We start from the raw sequence: 20,475 nt of genomic DNA, 5'->3' as shown, positions 1-20,475 counted from the left end.
AAAAGGCTGTGGGATTACAAGGCTGTTAATAGAGGAGAAGACGACTGTAAGTTCCATGAAGTGATTGTGGCTGCAGGAAACTTGTGTCAAAATTGCTTTACGACATAATGGTGCAGTATGGAAACTTTTAAGAGGCTATTTCCTTAGCCTGTTAACAAAACTTGTCTTCTGTTATGGTTTCAGCTCCTAGGGACAAAAACTTAACTATGGTATCTGCTTTGTCTGCAGAATAAACCAGGAGCTCTTCTAATCATCCTGGGAGCTGAACATCCTGCTACATTTGAGTAAAAATGCATGGCTCATTACTGAGGGGAAAACAGAACTGTCTCTACCACGGTGATTCAAACAGAGCTCTGTCTTAAATAGTACTTGTTAAATACTATGACCATTTGAAGGAATGACTATTTCAGCCCTTTAAAATGCTTTTCCTTACACTGGATGAGATTTGTATATTAAAAAAGGCCAGAAAAGGACACTGTTTCAGAAAGACTGTTTCTGGGGAAGTGTACAGCTAAGATTGGACAGTAGATGAGGTGTATAGGACTAAGGGACAATGATAACAGAATTGGTAGAAATTAAGATTTGTTGTTTCCTGCTTGCTGAAATAACTCGTCTGTTTTGGGGAGCATGTAGATGCTACTCCCTGAAGTGCAATTTATTGTGTCCAATTTCTGAGCATTCCCAGGTTATAGTCAAATTCACTTTTACCCTTCTGGTAAACATAGTTAACTGGGAAAATAAAACAGCACTGTTTTATCTACCTCTGCTACATGGTCTTAGAAGTCTGTGAGAGATACTTCACTCGCCTCTGAAGGCGCGTTGCCCTCTCTCAGCGTGCAGGACTGTTCTTCCCTCTTGGGTGTCTGTTCCTCCTCTCCTCTCCAGTTCTTCCCTCCCCTCGCATGCCCACCAGTGCGGTTTGGGAAGATCCCGTAAGTCCTCTTAAGTGGATAGCTAGCACTGGCAGAGTAAAAAAAGTCTAAATAACGAGTCATCGGGCAGATTTTTCTAGCAGAACAGGAACAGATTCTGAGGTTGCTGGATTGTAAAGCATCATCAAGTGCCTGTTGCACGTTCGTATATAGGCAACTGTGCGCTGCTTAGGTTTTTATCCTTCTAGCTTTTCACAGCAGTAAAGCTTACTTAAAAGTAAAGCTATACTCAGTCCATGTTTTTTTTTTTTTTTCTGTTACATGGAATCTTTGTTTATAAACAGAGCAAGGGAAACATAAATGCTCTGTAGAAGTTTCAAGCTCTTGGGGCAACTTGTCAACCTTCCCAAGGAGATGGCGGCTGGAGGGGGGATTATTTTTAGAACCAGAGATCTGCATTGCCAAGTAGGCATCCAGTTCTGCACTTTTTTTTTAGTTATGACTTAGACTAAAGATATCACTTCTACTTCTTTCTCCTGACATTTCCTGAACAGCTTTGAACTATTAGATGAAGTTCTTTGCTACAGGCAAACAGATTCATTTTTGCATGAGTAAGGGGATAATATCAAAGTCCAATGTACTATTTTCCATACCAGATCAAACAAGTAGGTGATCTAGGTCAGTGTAGTGCTTCTGGACCGCAGTTATCTAACAGCGGTGACGAACTCATGACCAAAAAATGTTGTTTTGACTTAGATACTTTTTGGTTGACAGTAGAGATGGTGGCCAACCCAGGAGGGCTCGGTTTAGTATACAAGTCCTGTTGTTAATATACCTCTGATCTGAACAAACATATTTATAGAGTACAAATACATATATTTGGAGAATGTATCTCTGAATAAATGAGTGTTTATTTAAATGAGAAATCTAAGGATGGGTATCATTTACTAAAGAATATAATTCTCCTAGAGATGAGTGCTTTTTAGTGAACGGTATTCAAGATGACAATTGTCAATTTGAATTCTGGATACTGTAGAATTGCCTGGAATTTAATCTTGCTGAAAAATTAATTAAAATCAGTTCATTCCTCTTTGCAGTCATATAGACAAAAGAATTTCAAAGAATGTCAGATAAAAATTGTTTCCATAGTAAAAGGTTCTAATCTGTTTGTGAAATGAATGAAAGGAACTTAGCAATAAGTGGTTCTGAATATTAAAAAAAAAAAAACAAACAACTTGGAGTTTGGTTGCTGCACAACAATTTCACCTTGTCTTCAAGTTGCCTGGTGGAACTGGAGCCATAATTTGTAACGATAAGGTGAGTGACTGGGATTTAAAGCCCCTTTTCTGAACAAAGTTTGAAGGTAAGTCTTATCTGCGTAGTTCTTGAGGCAATGGACTTTCAGCCTTTTATTCTTACATATAAGAATGTAGATATAGGTTTCAGGTTTGGATGAGAGGGAAAAAATAAGTATTTGTAGCCTTCAGCTGCAGAGTCGAAACTGGTCTGGCAGGTGTACTGAGCAAATAGCTGTTAATTTCTGCAGGCCGTAGTACCACATTTGTTTATTACATGATGTGCAACGCATTGCAACTCAGTTCTTGTATCTGTGTAAATTAAGAGGGGGGAAAAAAAAGGCATTGAATTAACTCCCTTTAGAAATAAGGGCGAGAACTTCTGCTTTGTGTTTTGAGGGCCACTGATACAGCTCCAATTATTTTTCTTCAGCACCTAAGATTTTGCATGCTATGCAGAATATACTTTCTGTGCCAAAACTTAAGCTTATGTTACCAAATATCTATCTCTTCAGCAGAGCAAGTATCCAGCAGGAATTGCTGGTTGCATACTGTGCCATCACCAACAGAATTTGCTGCTGTTTCCTGACGTATTATTTTGACTGTTTAGGAAATTTTTCCTGCAGTTAATTTTAAAAGGATGAATTCCTAATTCCTTTGTTTTATGCATTGCTGGGGTTTGCAGTTCTGAGATTTGCCCAGCTACCTCTGCCTACCGTTTGCAAGAAATACTCCGTTATTTGTGATTTGTCTCTCCTGGCACTGCTGTTAGTATTTGCAAATCTTGTAGATGGTGTTCCTTTTTCTTAGCTACTTATTAGAGAGCTGTGTTGCTTTATTAACAGTAATATTTTGTGTTTCCATCTGTGGCAACTTTGATAAGCTCAATGTTCTTTATAAATGCTAATGAGTTGTTGGGGCTCTCAGAATTTGAATTGGATGCCTGTCATGTTATGTGTAAGTTACTTATGAGAGGGCTAAGAAGGCACCAAGAGGTTAATGGGAATTAGGCACCTATGGACCTTAAAAATAAACTGTTTTTAAGTGCCCTGTTTAAGCATTTCAGAGGAGTCTAGGAAAGGCTTCAAATTTAACTCCTATCCTTTTGGTCACGGCTACCTTTCCTATTAACAGAAAGGTTTCCCAGTGGAAGACCAGGGAGGTCTGTAAAACTTCCTTATTCTTTCTCATATGTAAAGAAGTCTGTATTTCAGTATGCAAATGGCATATCCTTAGGCATCGAATATACTGCTATTCAGCAGTGAAAATTAGTGATCATAAAGTGAAACTGTGTGTACTTAACATGAGTAATATAGCTGGCACTGGTACTGAATCGAGCGCAGTATTACTGAGAAATGATTGATATGTTGCTTTTATAACCACATAACAGCTGAAGTGTTTTTTAGCATCATTTCAAAATGGAGAAAGACTTTATTTTCAGTTGTCATAATATTCCACTTCAAAATAAATGTACCACCCCACAATGATAAATGTAATTTGTACTCTCTTTTGGAATCACTTTGGTATTATTTTTATGTATTCCTTGTGCTCTAAGCTCCATCATAAAAATGAACTTTCACTCACTTTATACTTTGCCTTTTAATTTGGGCAAACTTTTGTGCTGAGTCTTGAATAGTACAGTTTGTCGGTTGCTAGTTATAGTGTGTAAGAACAACGAATGCCAAAATATATTGGGTGCTTGATTTCTGATAGTGTATTTTGTGTTTTAGTGAGTTATAGTATCACTAAGAACACTTAGCTGTGAATCAGTAAACATTAAAAGAGGTCTAGAGACTTCAGTCTTGGGCTCTGTAACTCTCTGAAACGCTACCCAAGGTATTGGCCTGGTATTCCTCTAAATTGAGGCATAGGCAAACAAGCACAACAGACACTTAGGGGTAACACAGGTCATCAGAAGTCTGACATCAATTAATCATCACAATGTCAGGTTTTTAGTGACACCTTTGTTAACCCGTTCTGCAGACTCCAGAGAGGCTAGTATAATTGTTGCTTTGAAAGTCAGCTCTTGGACTTGAGCTTACGAGCAGAGAGCAACTTCATATTTAGGAAAAAAAAGTCAAGGCTGGGGCAGAGAACAACGGTGCTGCAGTTTTCTGGCTAGCCTGGCAGTATTTCCTTATCGCGCTCTACAACGACCTGAAAGGAGGCTGGAGTGAGGTGGGGGGTGGTCTTTCCTCCCAGGTCACTAGTGATAGGATGAGAGGAAATGGCCTCAAGCTGCATCAGGGAAGGTTTAGATTGGATGTGAGGAAAAATGTCTCTTTACTGCAAGAGCGGTCAGGCACTGGCACAGGCTGCCCGGAGGGGTGGGGGAGTCACCATGCCTGGGGGTGTTCAAAAAACGTGTAGATGTGGCACCTGGGGACATGCTTTAGGAGGCCTGGGGGTGGTGGGGTGATAGCTGGACTTGATGATCCTCTAGGATCATCTTTTCCAACCTTCATGGCTCTATGACCTCTATCAGAGAGTGCGTACGCTTCTCTATACCAAATAAGTGAGGATTTATCATTTTCCCACAAGGCATAGCTGCTTCCTATGACTTTCTTTTCCCCTACCGTCTTTCTGTAGAAACTATAGTGATTAGGTAGTAGGTATGTGGGTGACATGACATTTTTTATTTTTCCTGCTCCCTCACCCGAACCTCACTTTTCTGATCCTTTCTGTAGCAATAATCTAGTCTATAGTCCATTCTGAGCCTCCCTTTACAACTCTCAAGGTTTAAATTTTAGCAAAACAGTGTTCTTCATATAGGCTTTCATTCTTATTTCTTGATTTTAGTGGAAAAAGAATGTAACATAACAGACCTCTTTTAAGCTGGAAAGAAAATAGTTTTGTATACATCTTAAATGTAAGTATTACTTTTTCCTAAATTGGAGAAAGGATTCGTTTACATGAGGCTAAATGTGGTTTAAAAGAGGAACAGGAATTCACTTATTAAACTTCTGTTACCACTTGACTGTTAGAATTGAAATGTATGAACACAGATGTAAAGCAGTTGTCATCTTCTGTGCTGAAATTCCTAAATTCGTTAAAACGTTACTAAAGAAGTAAATATTTGGTTCTGTTTTCTGGCAGAGTTTGGGGGAGGCACTGGCTGACTCCTAATTAGCAAAAGCCCTCCTACAGAACTGTAAAAGGTATTCTCAGTCTTTATCAGCTTTTAATTTTACATTATGCAAATGACAATGGCCCACGTTCTCATTAGCCTTCTGCTCGTTTGCTTATAAGCATCTCTCAGCTCGTATTCCTTTCCGTTTTGTGTGAGCAATAATACCCTTTTTCTAAAAGGAGATTACTAGCACTTTTGTCACCCTTGGTGTTTGTTTCCTTTTTTGTTTCATAAATTCAGTTAAAGGCAAGATTAATTTTGTAGTGAGCCTCCCTTTTTCTTCCAACATTTACACTGTAAAAATTCAGAGGAGTTTTATGCAGTGTTTTATGGATGGAAGTATTAGGATTCATACAGTGATTGCTGTCGTCTTTGTGCACATACGTTAGATGTATGGCTGCTAAAATTTTCGCTTCCTACTTAGTCCACTACTACTGCAGCTGAGTAGACCTCAATGGTAATTATAGTTTGCATTTTAGTCTTGGAGTCAGGGAAACATTTGCGTACTTTGGTCTGATGAAAGGCAAATGCTCTAAAATATTTCTTCCTTAGATATTGCAGGCCGCGGGTTTTGTTCTGTCCCTGTTTTCAGAAATTTTTGTTTTCATGGCACTGGATTGCCCGTATGGAAAGAATTCTTATGCATGACTAAATACACATGCATGCTCATTCGCAAGCATACCTGTACACCTCTCGCGCGCGCGCGTGTGTGTGTGTGCAGGTATGGATGGGTCAGGTTGGACGGGGCTCTGAGCAACCTGATCTGGTTGAAGATGTCCCTGCTCGCTGCAGCGGGTTGGACTAGATGGCCTCTAAAAGTCCCTTCCAACCCAAACCATTCTGTGATTCTGTGCTTTTTTTTTTTTTAACAGCTATCTTCATTTAAGTATTTTATGTCAAAGCTGATGAAAAAACATGGTGGAATAATTTTTTTTTTTTGAAAAATAAAAACCACAAACCCTATTGTATAATTATAACGATCCCACAGTATGAATAAAATATCCATAAATGACTAAAGGAAATCCCAGTGCTGTTTCTTACTGTTTGTGTAGAACTCTTGAGCACTGGAAATCTGGTAGTAGTATTGTGACTGTTCCTTAGGTGCACTTTCAGCTCTGTCTCAGAGCTCTGGGTAAGTGAAACACCTTAATATGCAAATTCAGTCTTGAATGGCTGAGTTAAGTTATATTGTCTTTAATTTTGTCTTTAAAATTGAGCTTATTGAAACGTAAATATGGTGCTGCATAAGACACTAATACTCTAGCAGTCTTAGGGTGAGATTTAGAATTGTTTGCTTTTTGAGACGAAAATGTTGTGACAGCTGCGCTTAAACATTTTATGCGCTTAAAACTTTTTAGGCCAGAGTTAGAGGGGGGAAAAAACCCAACGAAACAAACAAAAAATCCCAAAATTAAAAAAAAAAAATCAACAATCCAAGAGATGCCCTAAAACAGCAGTTGGAAATTAGTTCAGAGGAAGCTGAGACAGCTTGTTGAAGCTGTAAAGGTGTAAACAAATATTGCCCAAGCTTGGAATTCTTTGTTTTCCTGTAATTGTTTGGGAATTCGAAATTTGTCAGTTTTATTTTTCTAGGAGTAGACAGGCTCTGTGAATGCGGACTTGTATACACGGGGTGCCTTCAAACCTTTCGCATGTTTCTGTATCAAATTAATTGTATTAAAATTACAATTTTTAAGAGAACTCCAATTCACTTTCCACCCCTCATCCCCCAACTTCCATCTGACCGAATGTGCACCATTTAAATCCCTTGTCCTTTGTCAATATTTGCAGCTGTCCATAAGGTGACAACCTGAGAGTAATTGACAATCCTTTGTCTCCGGTGAATTCCTCTTCCCTCTTTGGGGAGGATGTCTCATTAATAGAAACAACAACAAAGGCATTTTACTTGCTATAAAATGCTCAGTATTTCAGGACTGTGCGCAAAGCTCTGTCTCTGCCTCTTCTGCGTGAGTTTTCGGCTTTTGTTTTAGTCTGTGTCTCGGTTTCTTTTTTCTAGCTGTGCCTTGAAAAGCCATATCCCAGCCATGTTTGTGCAGAGAAGAGACTCATGAACCCTGTATTACCCCTCGGTAATTGGTGTGAAGACCTGGTAATTGCTTCATTCTGTAGGTATCTTCCCACATAGAGAGTCTGAACTCTTTCTTCCATGGAGCCTGAGAATCTGCTTTGTTCACTGAGTTTTTTGCATTGACATTCGTGTTTTGACTTTGTATTGAAGGACCAGTGGCAGGCCTATCCAGAAAGTTGGAAAGGAAAATTTATTCTAGAAGTCTCAAATTTTGAAGAACATTTTATGCACCCTTTCAGTGAAAAATGTCACCCAGTGTTCGCGTTACCATAAACCCCTAATATTCTAGCCTTCTCTTTTGTAAATCAATCATTAAAATTAAATCTGTATAATCATGTGCTACCCAACCACTTCATGCATGATCTGGTTTGAGTGTAATGGCCAGGGATCGGGAGTGAAGGAGGTGTCTTTTCTTCACTGGTGATTATCAGGAGCACAGTCTGGACAACAGAGAGCATGTTTGAAACCATGTGCCTTCAGAGAATTTGTCACATAGAATAATTTGTCTCTGTTCTGACTCTTCTTGTTATATGTCTGGGGATGTTGTTGGGGTTTTTTTGCCTGTTTTCTTCTGCAGGACCATTATTACATTGGTACCATCGACGGGGACGTTGCCAAGGCAGTCTGTTTCTCAGTTGGTGAATGTTTTTTTCAGCAGCTGTGTGACTTCTTGCTTGCAGCCATGTGGAAAGCCAGGACTGTTCGCTGTGTCTATGAAAAACAGAGCATATTGTGATGAAAGTGGAGTTTTTCTCCATCATTTAGTGTAGTGGATCATAATGGATAGGATAGGGCTTGTAGGATAAAGTAAGCCATGATTTCTGGCCTGAACCTCTGGGATCTGCAGGCAGCCAAAGTCTTGTGAAGAAGCAATAGTTGCTTCTGATGCAAGAGTGTAATTTCACTGAAATCTTGCTGGTTTTAATATGAAATAGCTGAAATGCGTTTGTGAAACCCATTCTCGAGTAAAGAACACAGTAATGTGTTAATCCAATGAAAAATTTTTCTGCTACCTGTCCGCTACAGCTGGACTATGCAAACTAGACAAGCTTTTCAGAATATTTGAAAATGTGAGTCGTCAACCTGGAAGAAGAGGTGTTTGAGCAAGACCATCACAGCAAGTATAAAATACACTGAGGTGTAAGTAACTGTACTCCAGATGATTGTGAGACGCCTTAGTAGAACTAGTAACCAAGTACGCTAATTTGTGAGTATGTAACCATCCGATCTGCTGGAGTAAAGGTTTTCTTATAGATTTGGTGTTTCCAGGAAGGGGAAAAAAAAAAAAAGGTTTCAATTTTATTTCTCTTGGACACTATCCTAAAAAACTAAAAAGGCTTGAACAATGCCAGTGACTTATACATATTTATTTTTCCGTATTGTGATACATGACGCTACTATGAACACAGTATTATTTTTAATGTTCACATCAGGAAAAGTAGATACCACATAGATACTGATGGCAACTGAAAAAAACTATGTTCTGTTGTTTTCATTAAAGGCTCTGAAATTTTTTCCTTTAGATTCATCCAACTCAACATGGTTATGAAAGTAAGAAACAAGGGTGTGTGGCCTAGAGAAGCTAAGAATTGGGGCAGCACTGCATGGATGGTCTTAAAGATGTAGTAAACGTAATTGGTGATTCAATGGCTATTATGTGGTAGGGTGTCAAGTTTTGTTTAGTGATCGTCTTTTTCATTCATGTTGAAGGGAATCATAGGAAAGATGTTTAAACCATGAGTTCCTTCCATTGTTTTAGTTGATGATAATCTGTTCTTTTTTGTGTGCCTCTATATGTAAATATGTGTGTGTGTATATATATATATGTTAGTTTGAAAGCATATGGCACATGTGAACTTTGCTATGTACAATTTTTTTCCAGTATCCTTTCAAAATTGGTAGATATTTCTTCTTTTGAGGGTAAAGGCTGTATGCTGTGCTAAGCATGACTCTTCCTTAGATTTTTGTAGGTTCAGGGCAGAAACAGAAGAGCTAAATACAGGTTAACCAATTTTTAAAATTTATTTTCTCTAAAGACAAAAGCAATAAAGGTGATTTCCTGAAGATTGTATCTTTTCCACTGTTATGGCTGATATGCCAGACCTTCTCTCTATGATGTTTCTTTCATCATGAAAATACCCTGGAGCAGTCTGAGCTTCTTTCTGTAGTCTCCAAGGTATCCTTGCTCTTTTGTCCTTTGCCTGTCTGGGCTCCGACCTGCCAGATGTCACAGCAGTTTCTGTGGCTAGTCTGTATGTGCGTGGCCAGCTGGCCAAAGAGGTAGGCGTGAAATACTCTGCCACTTTTTCCCAGTGAGAACACTGGTTTGATTTGTCTTATACCCGGGTCTGGGCATCTGATTGGATAATTTGAGATTCAAACCTTTTAATATCTTCAACCAAATTTAACTCAATAATCATGGTAATCATGGAACAGAGATAAGAGAGGACCGGGAGTGATACATGAATGCACTCGTGCAAGTCTCATTTGGGTAAATTATTACCCTGATTTAATGCCTGATAAGCACAGGAGGAATATCTGATGGCTAATAGGAATGACAAACCTCCAAATACAAGATGTGAATGCTCATGGGAAAAGATTAACTAAAATTTGGGCGGGGAGGTGGGGTGATGATGTGTGCATTTTCTTTATTGCAGGCAAAGCTCTGCAGAGATTGAACCATCATCAAAAACTAATAATTTCAGTTAATTCTACTAAGTACTAATAGCAATATGTCTACTTTGCATTGATGAAGGTATAAAATCTTCTCAATCGAGTAACATTGAGGAGAAAAAGCAGCACAGTTCTCCTTGTAAGGAGTTTGCATGTGTGCTAAATTAATAGATTTACTGAGTGTCTTAACGTTTACTGGTTTAGGTTTTCAAGTTCTTTGTGTTTGTTCCATCTTCAAAAGACACCGGTGTAACACCAGTGACACACCGGGGTGTGCTTTTTCTCCAAACTCATGCTATCTTTTGGGCAGCTTAAAGCAAAGTTCTTGGCTTTGTCTGCCTAGGTCTTTGTGTGGGCGCTTCCTTTTTCTGTTTAGGGAAAAAAAAAAAATCAGTTCACTGTATTTTATTTTTAATTCACTTTATTTGATGCAATATTGCTATCCATTTGTGGAAGATGTTGTAAAATATATATATACACTGAGAATCTTAATTTCTATATAACTTCTGGTTTTGTTATCTCTGTGAGTATATCTGGATAATTATTGGTTAATGTATGTAACTAGTTATTTGGCATATCTACAGCAGAGGAGTTAATTCTTACTGCTTCCAGGTGAATTGGCTGGTTTTCTCCTCATTGTGGAAAAGCGATCTTTATCTTGAATAATTTTTCCTTCCACTGGTACGTAATAGTTGGGTTTTGCCAAGTTTCTGCGTATGTTTGAATATAGTATAGGCACATGGATCCTCTTACTGATTCAGAATTGTACTGCAGTTCCAGGTTAATGAAGTAGTTGAAGAAGTGAGAGGTCTTTCAAGCTCTAATTAGGAAGAGTTGGTAATTAGCTGGGCCTATAATAAACTTCTGTTGTCCCAGGCAATCTTCTGTTTTATTGTGTTTCAACTGAAGTGTAAAGTACTAGAATAGATACCCTGCCTTTGTCAAATTTTTATTTACACCTAGATTAAAATGAAAATACTGGTATTAAACATGAGCCATCCTATCTAGCTATGTCACGGTGGTGTTGGGGAGGGAAGAGCTCAGAAATGAACATGCTCCACCAGTGTCACAAAGTTGACCATTTCCTTTGGAGGCTGGAGGCACTTGGGACCCTGCCGTGCTCTTGTCTCCTCTGCGCTGTGAGGAAGGGAGGCTCAGCCTGGAGAGGAGTGCCCCGTGACCTCCGTAGCTTGTCTTTTCTCAAGGCTGGGCTGTGTGGAAGATCAATCGGGAACATGAGATTCACAGGCTGACATGACCAGAGAGCTGCAGTGCTGGGGAGGAAGCAGCAGCGAACTGGTAAAGGTTCAGGTTTTAATGGAAGATGTTATAAAGTTTGACATTTTGTGTTGTTACACCTCATTTCCTAACAAGACATAGCTTAGTTCCATTCCTCAGAGAATGGCATTATTCTAGATTAAACATGATAAAAATGTTCATAGTAAGGGGGATCAAATCACTCTCTGAAGCCTTGCAGCTATACAGAAGCTTTATCCCCTTTTCTGATTGTTTACTCAGTGCTACAGCTCCCTAAATTTAGTGGATGAGGTTGAAGAGCTTCAGAGAAACTACCAAATGCTTTTGAAATGCATGAGCTGCCGGCTGCAGAGCTGCAGAACGGGAATACACAGCTGCCGAGCAGATGATGTGCCAGTTCTGTTATGCCTGCCTTTGTTCTTGCGTGACTGTGGGAAGGGGCAGGATGCCCTTCTACTGTGGCATTTCTTACAAGCACTTACTCAGAAAAATCCCAGTCTGGGCATCCGCGATGTCAGGCTTCAGCTGGTTTGCTTTATCCTGAATTTTCTGGGAAGTCATTATACTGTGTGTGTAGCCGGTCGCATTTTGTAGATTGTACAGGGACTGCTTTTCAGATGTAACCTCTCTTAAATATATTTAAAAAAAAAAAAAGCCAGGAAATGTATTTTGAGGTAACACATCTGTCCATCAGAGGTATTTGCTTATTTACATATACGTGGATATCTTATCTAAGGATATTCTAGATTTTGCAGTAATTTCAGGGTGCTGTTTAATTAACAAATGTCAACATACGTGTCCATATGTTAGTCTGACCTTCTGCTGAGAACTGATGAAAAGATGGTGTCAGACACTGATTCATGATGGTACTGAATACCTTTTTTGAAAAGGCTTTTATTGCACATTTTTTGTGACCAGCGGCTTCTGGACTTGGCAAGTTAAAAGTGGCAGAAACTTACTCTTGCCCTGTGTTTTTAGGTAGCCCTTCCTACACGTTCGATTTGGATTGATTTTTCTCTGGCATATTTGGGAGACTTAAGCTGAACTTCCCATCTTCGATGGGCACTGTTGAAACAGCTAGGTGGCAATGTTCTTCTTGTTTCTTATCGTTGTACTAGTCCATGATTAAGATGTTTATTAATAAAGAGTAGTACCTTGTAGATTTCATACAGAGAATGAAGTTAATTAAAGTAGTTTTTCAGAAATAGTGGTCTCGTTGAGGTTTGAGAAGGAATCTGCCTGTAAAACTATGTACGCTTGTTGCGCATATGCTAGCTGAGAAACTAAGCTAAGAAAAAGCTAAGACTGACATCATAATAATCTTCCATTCTTTTAAGTAGGTCTGTCATATCTGGAAGTGAAATTATTTGTGTATTTAAATATTTTTTTGTTAATACAGGAAAAATAAGACCTGAAATATTTTCTAGTAAAAATGTGTTTATTTCTTCCAGGTTAGCTTTTTTGTAGTTGTGAACTTTCAATTAACGTGCCAGTTGCGAGAGGCCTGATAAAAGAATCCATAATTCCTTCTGACTTACCTCTCAGTGTCATTCATTACTGGATTTGGCTGGTTTAGGTCTGGTCTAAAACGCCAAATGAAAAGTGGAAATGCATCTCTCAGTTTCATCTTCAAGGACTGAAAAATGTTGCAGCCATCTTAGAGGTGATGCTTTATTGTCTATATGTAGCTTTACTCTATAGCCAAGTGGATCACTATCAGTATGGAATGCAGGACAAGTCATTATTGTTTGCTCCCTGCTGTATTTGCTCATCTTAACTGGTGAGGTTCCTGTGGGAAGCTTCATTAGTGATATAGGAAATGGCTGCAGTTGAAGATAGGAGTTGGGTTTGACTCCTATGCTGTGCTTTAGTCTAAGGTTTTGTCTTCAAAGAGTGTTACCGGTTTTGGTAGAACCCAATGGCTGCTGAAGGCAATGTACAGCAGCAATTTTTCTTCCTTCTTGCAGACATGATATTTTACCAAATCTCCTACTCCGTAGTGAGAAGGTGTGATGTAAATCTGTGTTGGCTTTGAAGGAGTGTGGTATGTAAAGCTTGCATGTGTGTTTACCCCAGTATATGATAATTAGGACTGTGTTTTTCATTCATATATTTCAAACTGTGGTTTCTCATGAGGAATATTTCCTGAACCCATGTTCTAAACAAACTTCTGTTGTGAATTATTTGTCTTTAGGAAAAGAACTTTCATGTTAGTCTTTTTGTAGTGCTTGTAAGATGACATGTGAAATCTTCTTTCTTGTCTTTATATAGTAATGATTATACAGAAACAAAGGGAATTGTTCAAAGCAAAATTATTTTTCTGTATTCTTGTATTCTTCAAATATTGGTTGAAACATAGGGAGAAATCTCTGGGCGGTGTCAGGGCACGAGGAACAGTCCGTACTCTTGCAAGAGGTCCTGACAGGCCGGGCTGCTGGAGCTCGGCAGGCAACTGCTGCTGCCGCCCTCCTGGCTCATGTCACCCGCTCCCTGCTAGGAGAGGAGAAGGTATCACAGCACTTACAGTGCTTCTAGGTGCTGTTCCCCAACAGTGTTTTGTCCTGTGCTGCACCAGGCATCTTGTTTGTTGGAAATTTTGAGATACAAACCCAGTTTTTCTGACCTTCTCAGTTAATTCAAAAGTATCCAAACTGTCAAAGTTAAAATGGAATTATTCCTGAACCCTTGAATTGAAGAGAACTTTATCATTGAATCTTCCTATTAAAAATGTGATTCGTTGTGCTGGTTTTTGTCTGGGATATAGTTACTTGTCTTCCACAGTAGCTGGTATGGTGCTCTGTTCTGGGTTTGTGCTGGAACCCGTGCTGATGACACGGGGATGTTTCCGTTCCTGCTGAGCGGGGCTTGGCACAGAGCCAAGGCCTTTCTGCCCCTCACCCCACCCCACCAGCGAGGGGCTGGGGGGGCACAAGGAGCTGGGAGGGGACACGGCCGGGACAGCTGACCCCAACTGACCCCAGGGATGTCCCACACCGTACGGCGTCACGTTCAGCATATAGGGCTGGGGGAAGAAGAGGGAAGGGGGGGATGTTGGGAGTGATGACATTTGTCTTCCCAAGTCACTGTTACAAGTGATGGAGCCTTGCTTTCATGGGGATGGCTGAGCACCCGCCTGCCCGTGGGAAGGAGGGAATGAATTCCTTGGTTTGCTTTTATTGTGCGGGCAGCTTTTGCTTTCCCTTTATCTCAACCCTTGAGTTTTCTCACTTTTACCCTTTTGATTCTTTTCCTCATCCCACCAAGGGGAGTGAGCGATCAGCTGTGCGGGGACTTGAGCTGCCTACGGGGTTTAATCAACAGCATTTGTTTTGTCATGGAGTAATGGAACCTTTTTGTATTTATTTTTTATTTATAGACTAAAGTAAGTGGAACTACTGTATTTCATTCTTAAACCCAGCACATGAAGGTCTCCTGTTATGAGACCAGATGATTAAAACATGTGAAGGTCTAATATTTTGCTTTTTCATAGAAGTGGTCTTTCTGGTCACAGTTGCAAATCAGTGCCCTGGCTCCCACATGAAGTTTTAAAGACATTCAAGGGTTTTATACTAGGAATGGTGATTTTCCACAGAGGCAGGTGCTTCAACTTCCTTTCCATTACCCATCCCCTCATTTTAAGACCAGATGCAAGATATATGGCCAGGATTTAAATCGTGCTTCATTTTCTAAACCATGTGTAATATGAACTGGGCCTGTATTGTCTGTGTTGTTAAAGCATGCATACTTAGTATGGTTCTGCATGATTTCTGTCTTGCAAGAAAATGGATGGAAAAAAATCTTAATTCCTTTCTGCATTCAGATATAAAAAGGTATCAGTCATTATTTCAGTTTATCAGTCTTGTTAGTAAAGATAGAGTATGACTTGTATATTAATATTGCATATAATTAGAAGTATTGGATGCAATGCATTATAACCCAATATTATAGAGTACTTAGGGGAGTTCAAATATGCATATGCATTAGGAAGGTGTGTATTGTGAAAACATACCCGTTTTTTCTTAGACTAAAGAAATCTTATATACTGCAAAGAGGAAGCACACACTTGAGTGTCTGCTTACCTGCAGAAAACAGTACTAAGTAGCTTCTTTAGAATGAATTAAGGAACGGGGCTGTGATTTGTTGTTTGTACTTTAGCATTTGGTCTTTGAGCATGAACAGTGGTCGTAATTGTGCGTGTAAGTTGAGGACTGTTTTGAAAATTTTAGACTTCTCAAAAAATGTTTCTTTAAAACATTTACTTACCACCATTTTGGTATTCCTCTGCGTGAAAGTCCTTGTATATGTAACACCACACCTAGTGCTGAGTTACAATAAGATATTACAGCACAGCGGTAAAAATAAAAACTTTTTTCCTCAGAATATTTAACTCGAACGTTAAATTATTTGTAGAAAATCACTGCTTTGGGAAGATTTAATCAGCCTATTCAAATATTACTACTGACCTTCTTTATGTGTGATTAGAATTGTTTTCCAGGCTGGACAAAGAAAATAATGGAAAACCCCAGTTTGAATACTCATGATTTTCTTCTGGAAATGTCTGTGCTTCTGATTTTTTTCCAATTTTTTTTTGTTGTGACCATATCGATTATTTTCAAATGTTGATTTTTTTTTTTTTTTAATCATTATTTTGTACAGATCCGGCAGTTGAAACAATCCTAGTTTCAGTGACCATGTATCGGTTAAATTACTGTTTTCATGGGTTTTATGAGAGATTAAAAAGTTAGATACTGTAATACTTATTCCACCTAGTATACTACTACTTCTAGACAGTTTTACAAATATGCCATTTTGAAAAACAACGGGAGAGTTGTAGTTATAGTTATTGGAATCTTTAAATGTCCCATATGTGTTTCACGGGGGTCTATCCCAGGACACTACATAGTGAATACCTGCCAGATGTCTCCTAATGCAATAGATAATTATTATTGTTTGTGTCCCTGTAATAACAGCAGTCCTTTACAAATTATGTGTATGTCTTTTTACATCATATTAAGTTGCTTGAATCCGTACGAATTTCCATATAACAAAATTTTGCATACATTGAATTTGGGAATCAAGTGTTATGAAGGTATCTTGTAGAATAATAGGCCTAATATGGGGGGAGAGTGTTTTGGGGGCTTTTTGTGCTTTTGGTGGTTGTTTTGGGGGGTTCTTTGGGGTTTGATTTTGGTGGTGTTTGTGGGTGGGTTTTTTTTGTTGTGTTGTTTTTTTAAAATCAACAGTTTTTTAGAAGCCACCAAATTCTTAGAATTAGGCAGATTAAAATCCCATGCTGTATGGCCATGCCTGTTGCTTTCCTGTGCCTTCAAACCAGTGGCAAATTGCAGTGCTACTTTAAGTATATTTTAATAGTGTTATTCAGCACACCAGAAAGAATACCCTTTGAAAATGACTGTATTATGCAGCTGAAGAGTTAGGTTTTACTTTGATATTCTTGAAGCTATTTGGAAGTGTATTCTCCCCAGCTGAGAAATCCGAAGGGGGAAAAGAAGCGCCTCTTTTCCTTTCTTCTTCCACATATTTGATGAGAACAGTCAGTCCTATTAAGGAGTCGAGATCTGGTTAGCTTATTCTACTTCTCTGACTGACAGTCAAAGAAGAGAGTATTATGGGGTTTTAAATTACCCAGAAACAAGCTATAGTGCAAAGCATTTTTTCCAAAAATTGATTCATTATTCCAGTAGGCAAAGTAGAGTCTGTAGTTAAACACAGTCTAATGAGCCTCTTAACAAAAAGCATATTTTATAATAAAGGTAAACTTTACATGAGTGTGTTAAAAGTAAACGAGAAGATGCACTGAAGTCCACTTTGTGTCTACCGGTTTCTTACGAAGAGTAGGAGGAAGGCTGTGTAGAACTGGTGATGTTTGCATTTTTATGTTGTAACACTGTGCCCTGGAAACATGAAAGGGTTTTTATCAAGAGCCCCAAGGCAATGTTTTTGATGGAGGTCCTGCTAAATCAAACCTAAAAATGACGCACAGCAAACTTGTACCCCTGTGACCACAGGGAGAGATTCGGTATGCTCTATCGTACCCGCGGCATTGCTAGAAATACTGGTGCATGCAGAAGTGATTTCTCAGTTGCTTTCTGTAAAAGCAAGGAAAGCTGTGAGCAAATACGCCATCACTTTATCAGAACAGAGTGCTAGTGCTTCCAAAAATATTTGGCCGCCTCATCAGATCATCCAATTCATAAACAGTGAATGAGCAGAAGATACTTATGTGGTAGAAGGAGGCCCAGATGTACCCTTTGTTGGTTTGTTTGTGGTTTTTGTATGTTGGTTTGTTTGTGGGTTTATATGTATGTTTGTGTTCTTCATTGCAAGCTTATATATAAAATATTAAGCACACAAAATGAGGAAATGCAAGGAGGTTAGATGAAATGAGTTTTTTGCTTTCTTTTTAAAGGTTTGGGCTAAGTCCAGTCTTGAAGTCTAAAAGTTCAAGCCGCTGACTTCTGGTCTTCCAAATAACTTCAGTTAAATTATAGGAAGTGAAATGTAAAGTTACAGCAGTGAGTTACCTGCAATGTTTAAATTGCATATTACTGTGGGAAAAAAAAATGCTGTGTTTGGTTCCTTTCATATTTTTTCTGTAATTATATGGAGGGGGGAGATATCTAGATAAATGTATGCTAAGTCAGCGTTACTGCTGATGGTACTAGTTTGCTATGTTTGTTGCCAGATGAGGTTTCAGTAGTAGGTTTCAGTATGACTTTGAAAATGCTTCAACTGCATTAAACAGCTAATTATTTTTAAAATGTTGGATGCAGCACCTTCTGTATGTCAGTCCAAAATGATGGGTTATCATTCTGTGCAGTGACTTCTGTGCATACGCAGAGTTCTAGGGAGGAGAATGTTAAGATGACAGGGTGTGGTGTTTCGGTTTGGATTTTTTATTTTGTTTTACTGCTATTAGGACAGATACTGGAAAGTGCTAGGACTTCAAAATCTCTTCTCTAACATACTCCTTGCATTGCAACGTTCTTTGAGCCTTACAGTTCAATAACTGTGTAAGCCTTAGATTTGGCAAGGTACTTGATTGCGTATTCTTCTAAACTGTGAATCAAAGCAATATGTCCGTCTTCTTCAAATGTGTATTTTGTCTGTTTTTAGTAATGTTTAAGTGTAAATAACCTCAGGGTGGGTTTTGGTTTTGAACGTCTGTTACTTCTAGAAAGCTTGGAAGATAGGTCTCTGAGTATTTTAGGGAGGTAATATGTTTGATTTATATGTAATTGTTATTAAATGTTTCTTGTTGGCTGAATGTTTTTACTTAATATATCTGAGCGCTTACGAAAATGAAGAGCTAATAGCATTAACAAGAGTCTGGCATAGCACATACAGGCCGTCTTTACAAGCTTCTGGATTCTCTGTTGTGCATGGTCTTCCGCCCAAGCCAACTCTCCCTGTTCCAATTGTAAGCTTCTCTTTGAGCACATATTGCTAATCGTCCTGAACTGAGCCAAATTAAATGGTGTATTTTTAATGAGAAAAAGAGTTTGGATTCCTATCCGTATGCTTGAACTGATGTCAAATCCTGCTTTAAACAGATGCTGACCTCTATATTACCAAGGCGTAAGGGCAAATTGTGCTTGAACAAATTTCCAGTTTTGGCCATCTATAAGGAACTGTTTTTCACATTCCAAGGGTATATGTGTTTTGCTAGCTCAGTATAAGGTACCTGTTAAATTTGTCTTAGGGTGTGTCAGGCTCAAAACTCCAGTGCCTTGAATGCATGCCATTGAAAAGAAGATAAAGCCAAATGTTCTTAGAAGATTTGCATCTTTTTGATAAAGATGAATGTGTCTTTATCACGTTATTTTTCTGCTGGAGATCAATTATCTTCCTGATTATTATACTTTCTGCTTAAAAAGTGTATGTGGCCTTTTTTCTGCAAGCTTCTCCTCCAGGTCTTAGCCAGCTATTCCCTATGCACCAGTTACAAATGGTTCAATCTGGCATTACTAACTGGGAGAACTGGTAGCAGTAGCTGTTATCCACAGAAGGCTTTGAAACTATGCAGATAGCCATATCCTCTTTTGCCTCCTCTGAGTTAAAACGTGTAAATGTAAATCATGCATGGTTAAGATTATTCTTCAGAATGCCTCTAAGTAGCTCTTACGTATAAATCAGTTAAGAGCTCGAGGCATTTATGCGGAAAGGATATATGTAAAAGATTCCCGAGTATGTTCTCTCTGTCATCTTTTTTTCTTCCTTTTAGTTAAAATTATTCTGTAGAACCAAGTGTACCTGTACATAGTATATCGTAAAGTAAGTGCAAACGGGTAAATAGGTGATCATGAATGATTCAGGGCGGTAGAACATCTGGCCTGTAATGGATAGTATTTATTTCCTATAAATTCCTGGTTGAAGCTTTGTTTTGAAGACCAAGTCTGCTTTTCTGAAAGTGCACACAAGGCTAAGTCAGAGTTCACAGATATAGTCCAGCATTGAGGGTTTTAGCTGGCAATGTCAATAGTATCAGTAATATGGATAAAGCCTGTCGTACAGATCCTGTAACGCTCCATAATCTGGGAAAACATAGAAATCAAACTTGTAGAACTGAATTACAGATGTGTGGGTATTAAAATACTCTATTCACTCCCATTTAAATGCAGACCATCTGTTGTTTCCAGATGTACTGCTTCCTGCAGCAGTATTCTGGGAACGCCATCGCAGCATCAACAGTAATTTTTGTTGTTTTTCCTGGTTCCGTAGTGTCATTCCCAGAAACTCCAAACCACCCACCTTGGTGTTGCTTCTTTGAATGACGGTGCGCTGTGGCAAGGGATGTACTGTTAGTCCGCAGGTAATTGGTAGTATGGGTGGCAAAATACTTTAAGACGTAGTGTTTAATATTTTGAAGGCTCCAGTGGTATGTTTCAAACTCCGTATAGTACAACACCTTAATCTGCTGCCGTCTGTAAAGCAATGGGCTGTCACCTCCCTCAAGACCACTGCTTGCCTCATTAATATCGCTGGAACAAATTATCACTTCACAGCCCAGAAATCTTCTGTAGCGGTTGTGGTGATTGATGTAACAAGGCTAAAAAATAATGATGAAATGCATGTTCCAGAAGACAGATTCACATGGCAGGATCTTCAAAGGCAATTAAAGTGACACGGGAGGAGTCT

The sequence above is a fragment of the Phalacrocorax aristotelis genome, chromosome 11 (genome assembly GCF_949628215.1).
Source record: "Phalacrocorax aristotelis chromosome 11, bGulAri2.1, whole genome shotgun sequence".
Lineage (NCBI taxonomy): Eukaryota > Metazoa > Chordata > Aves > Suliformes > Phalacrocoracidae > Phalacrocorax > Phalacrocorax aristotelis.
Note: the sequence above shows the minus strand (reverse complement) of the source record.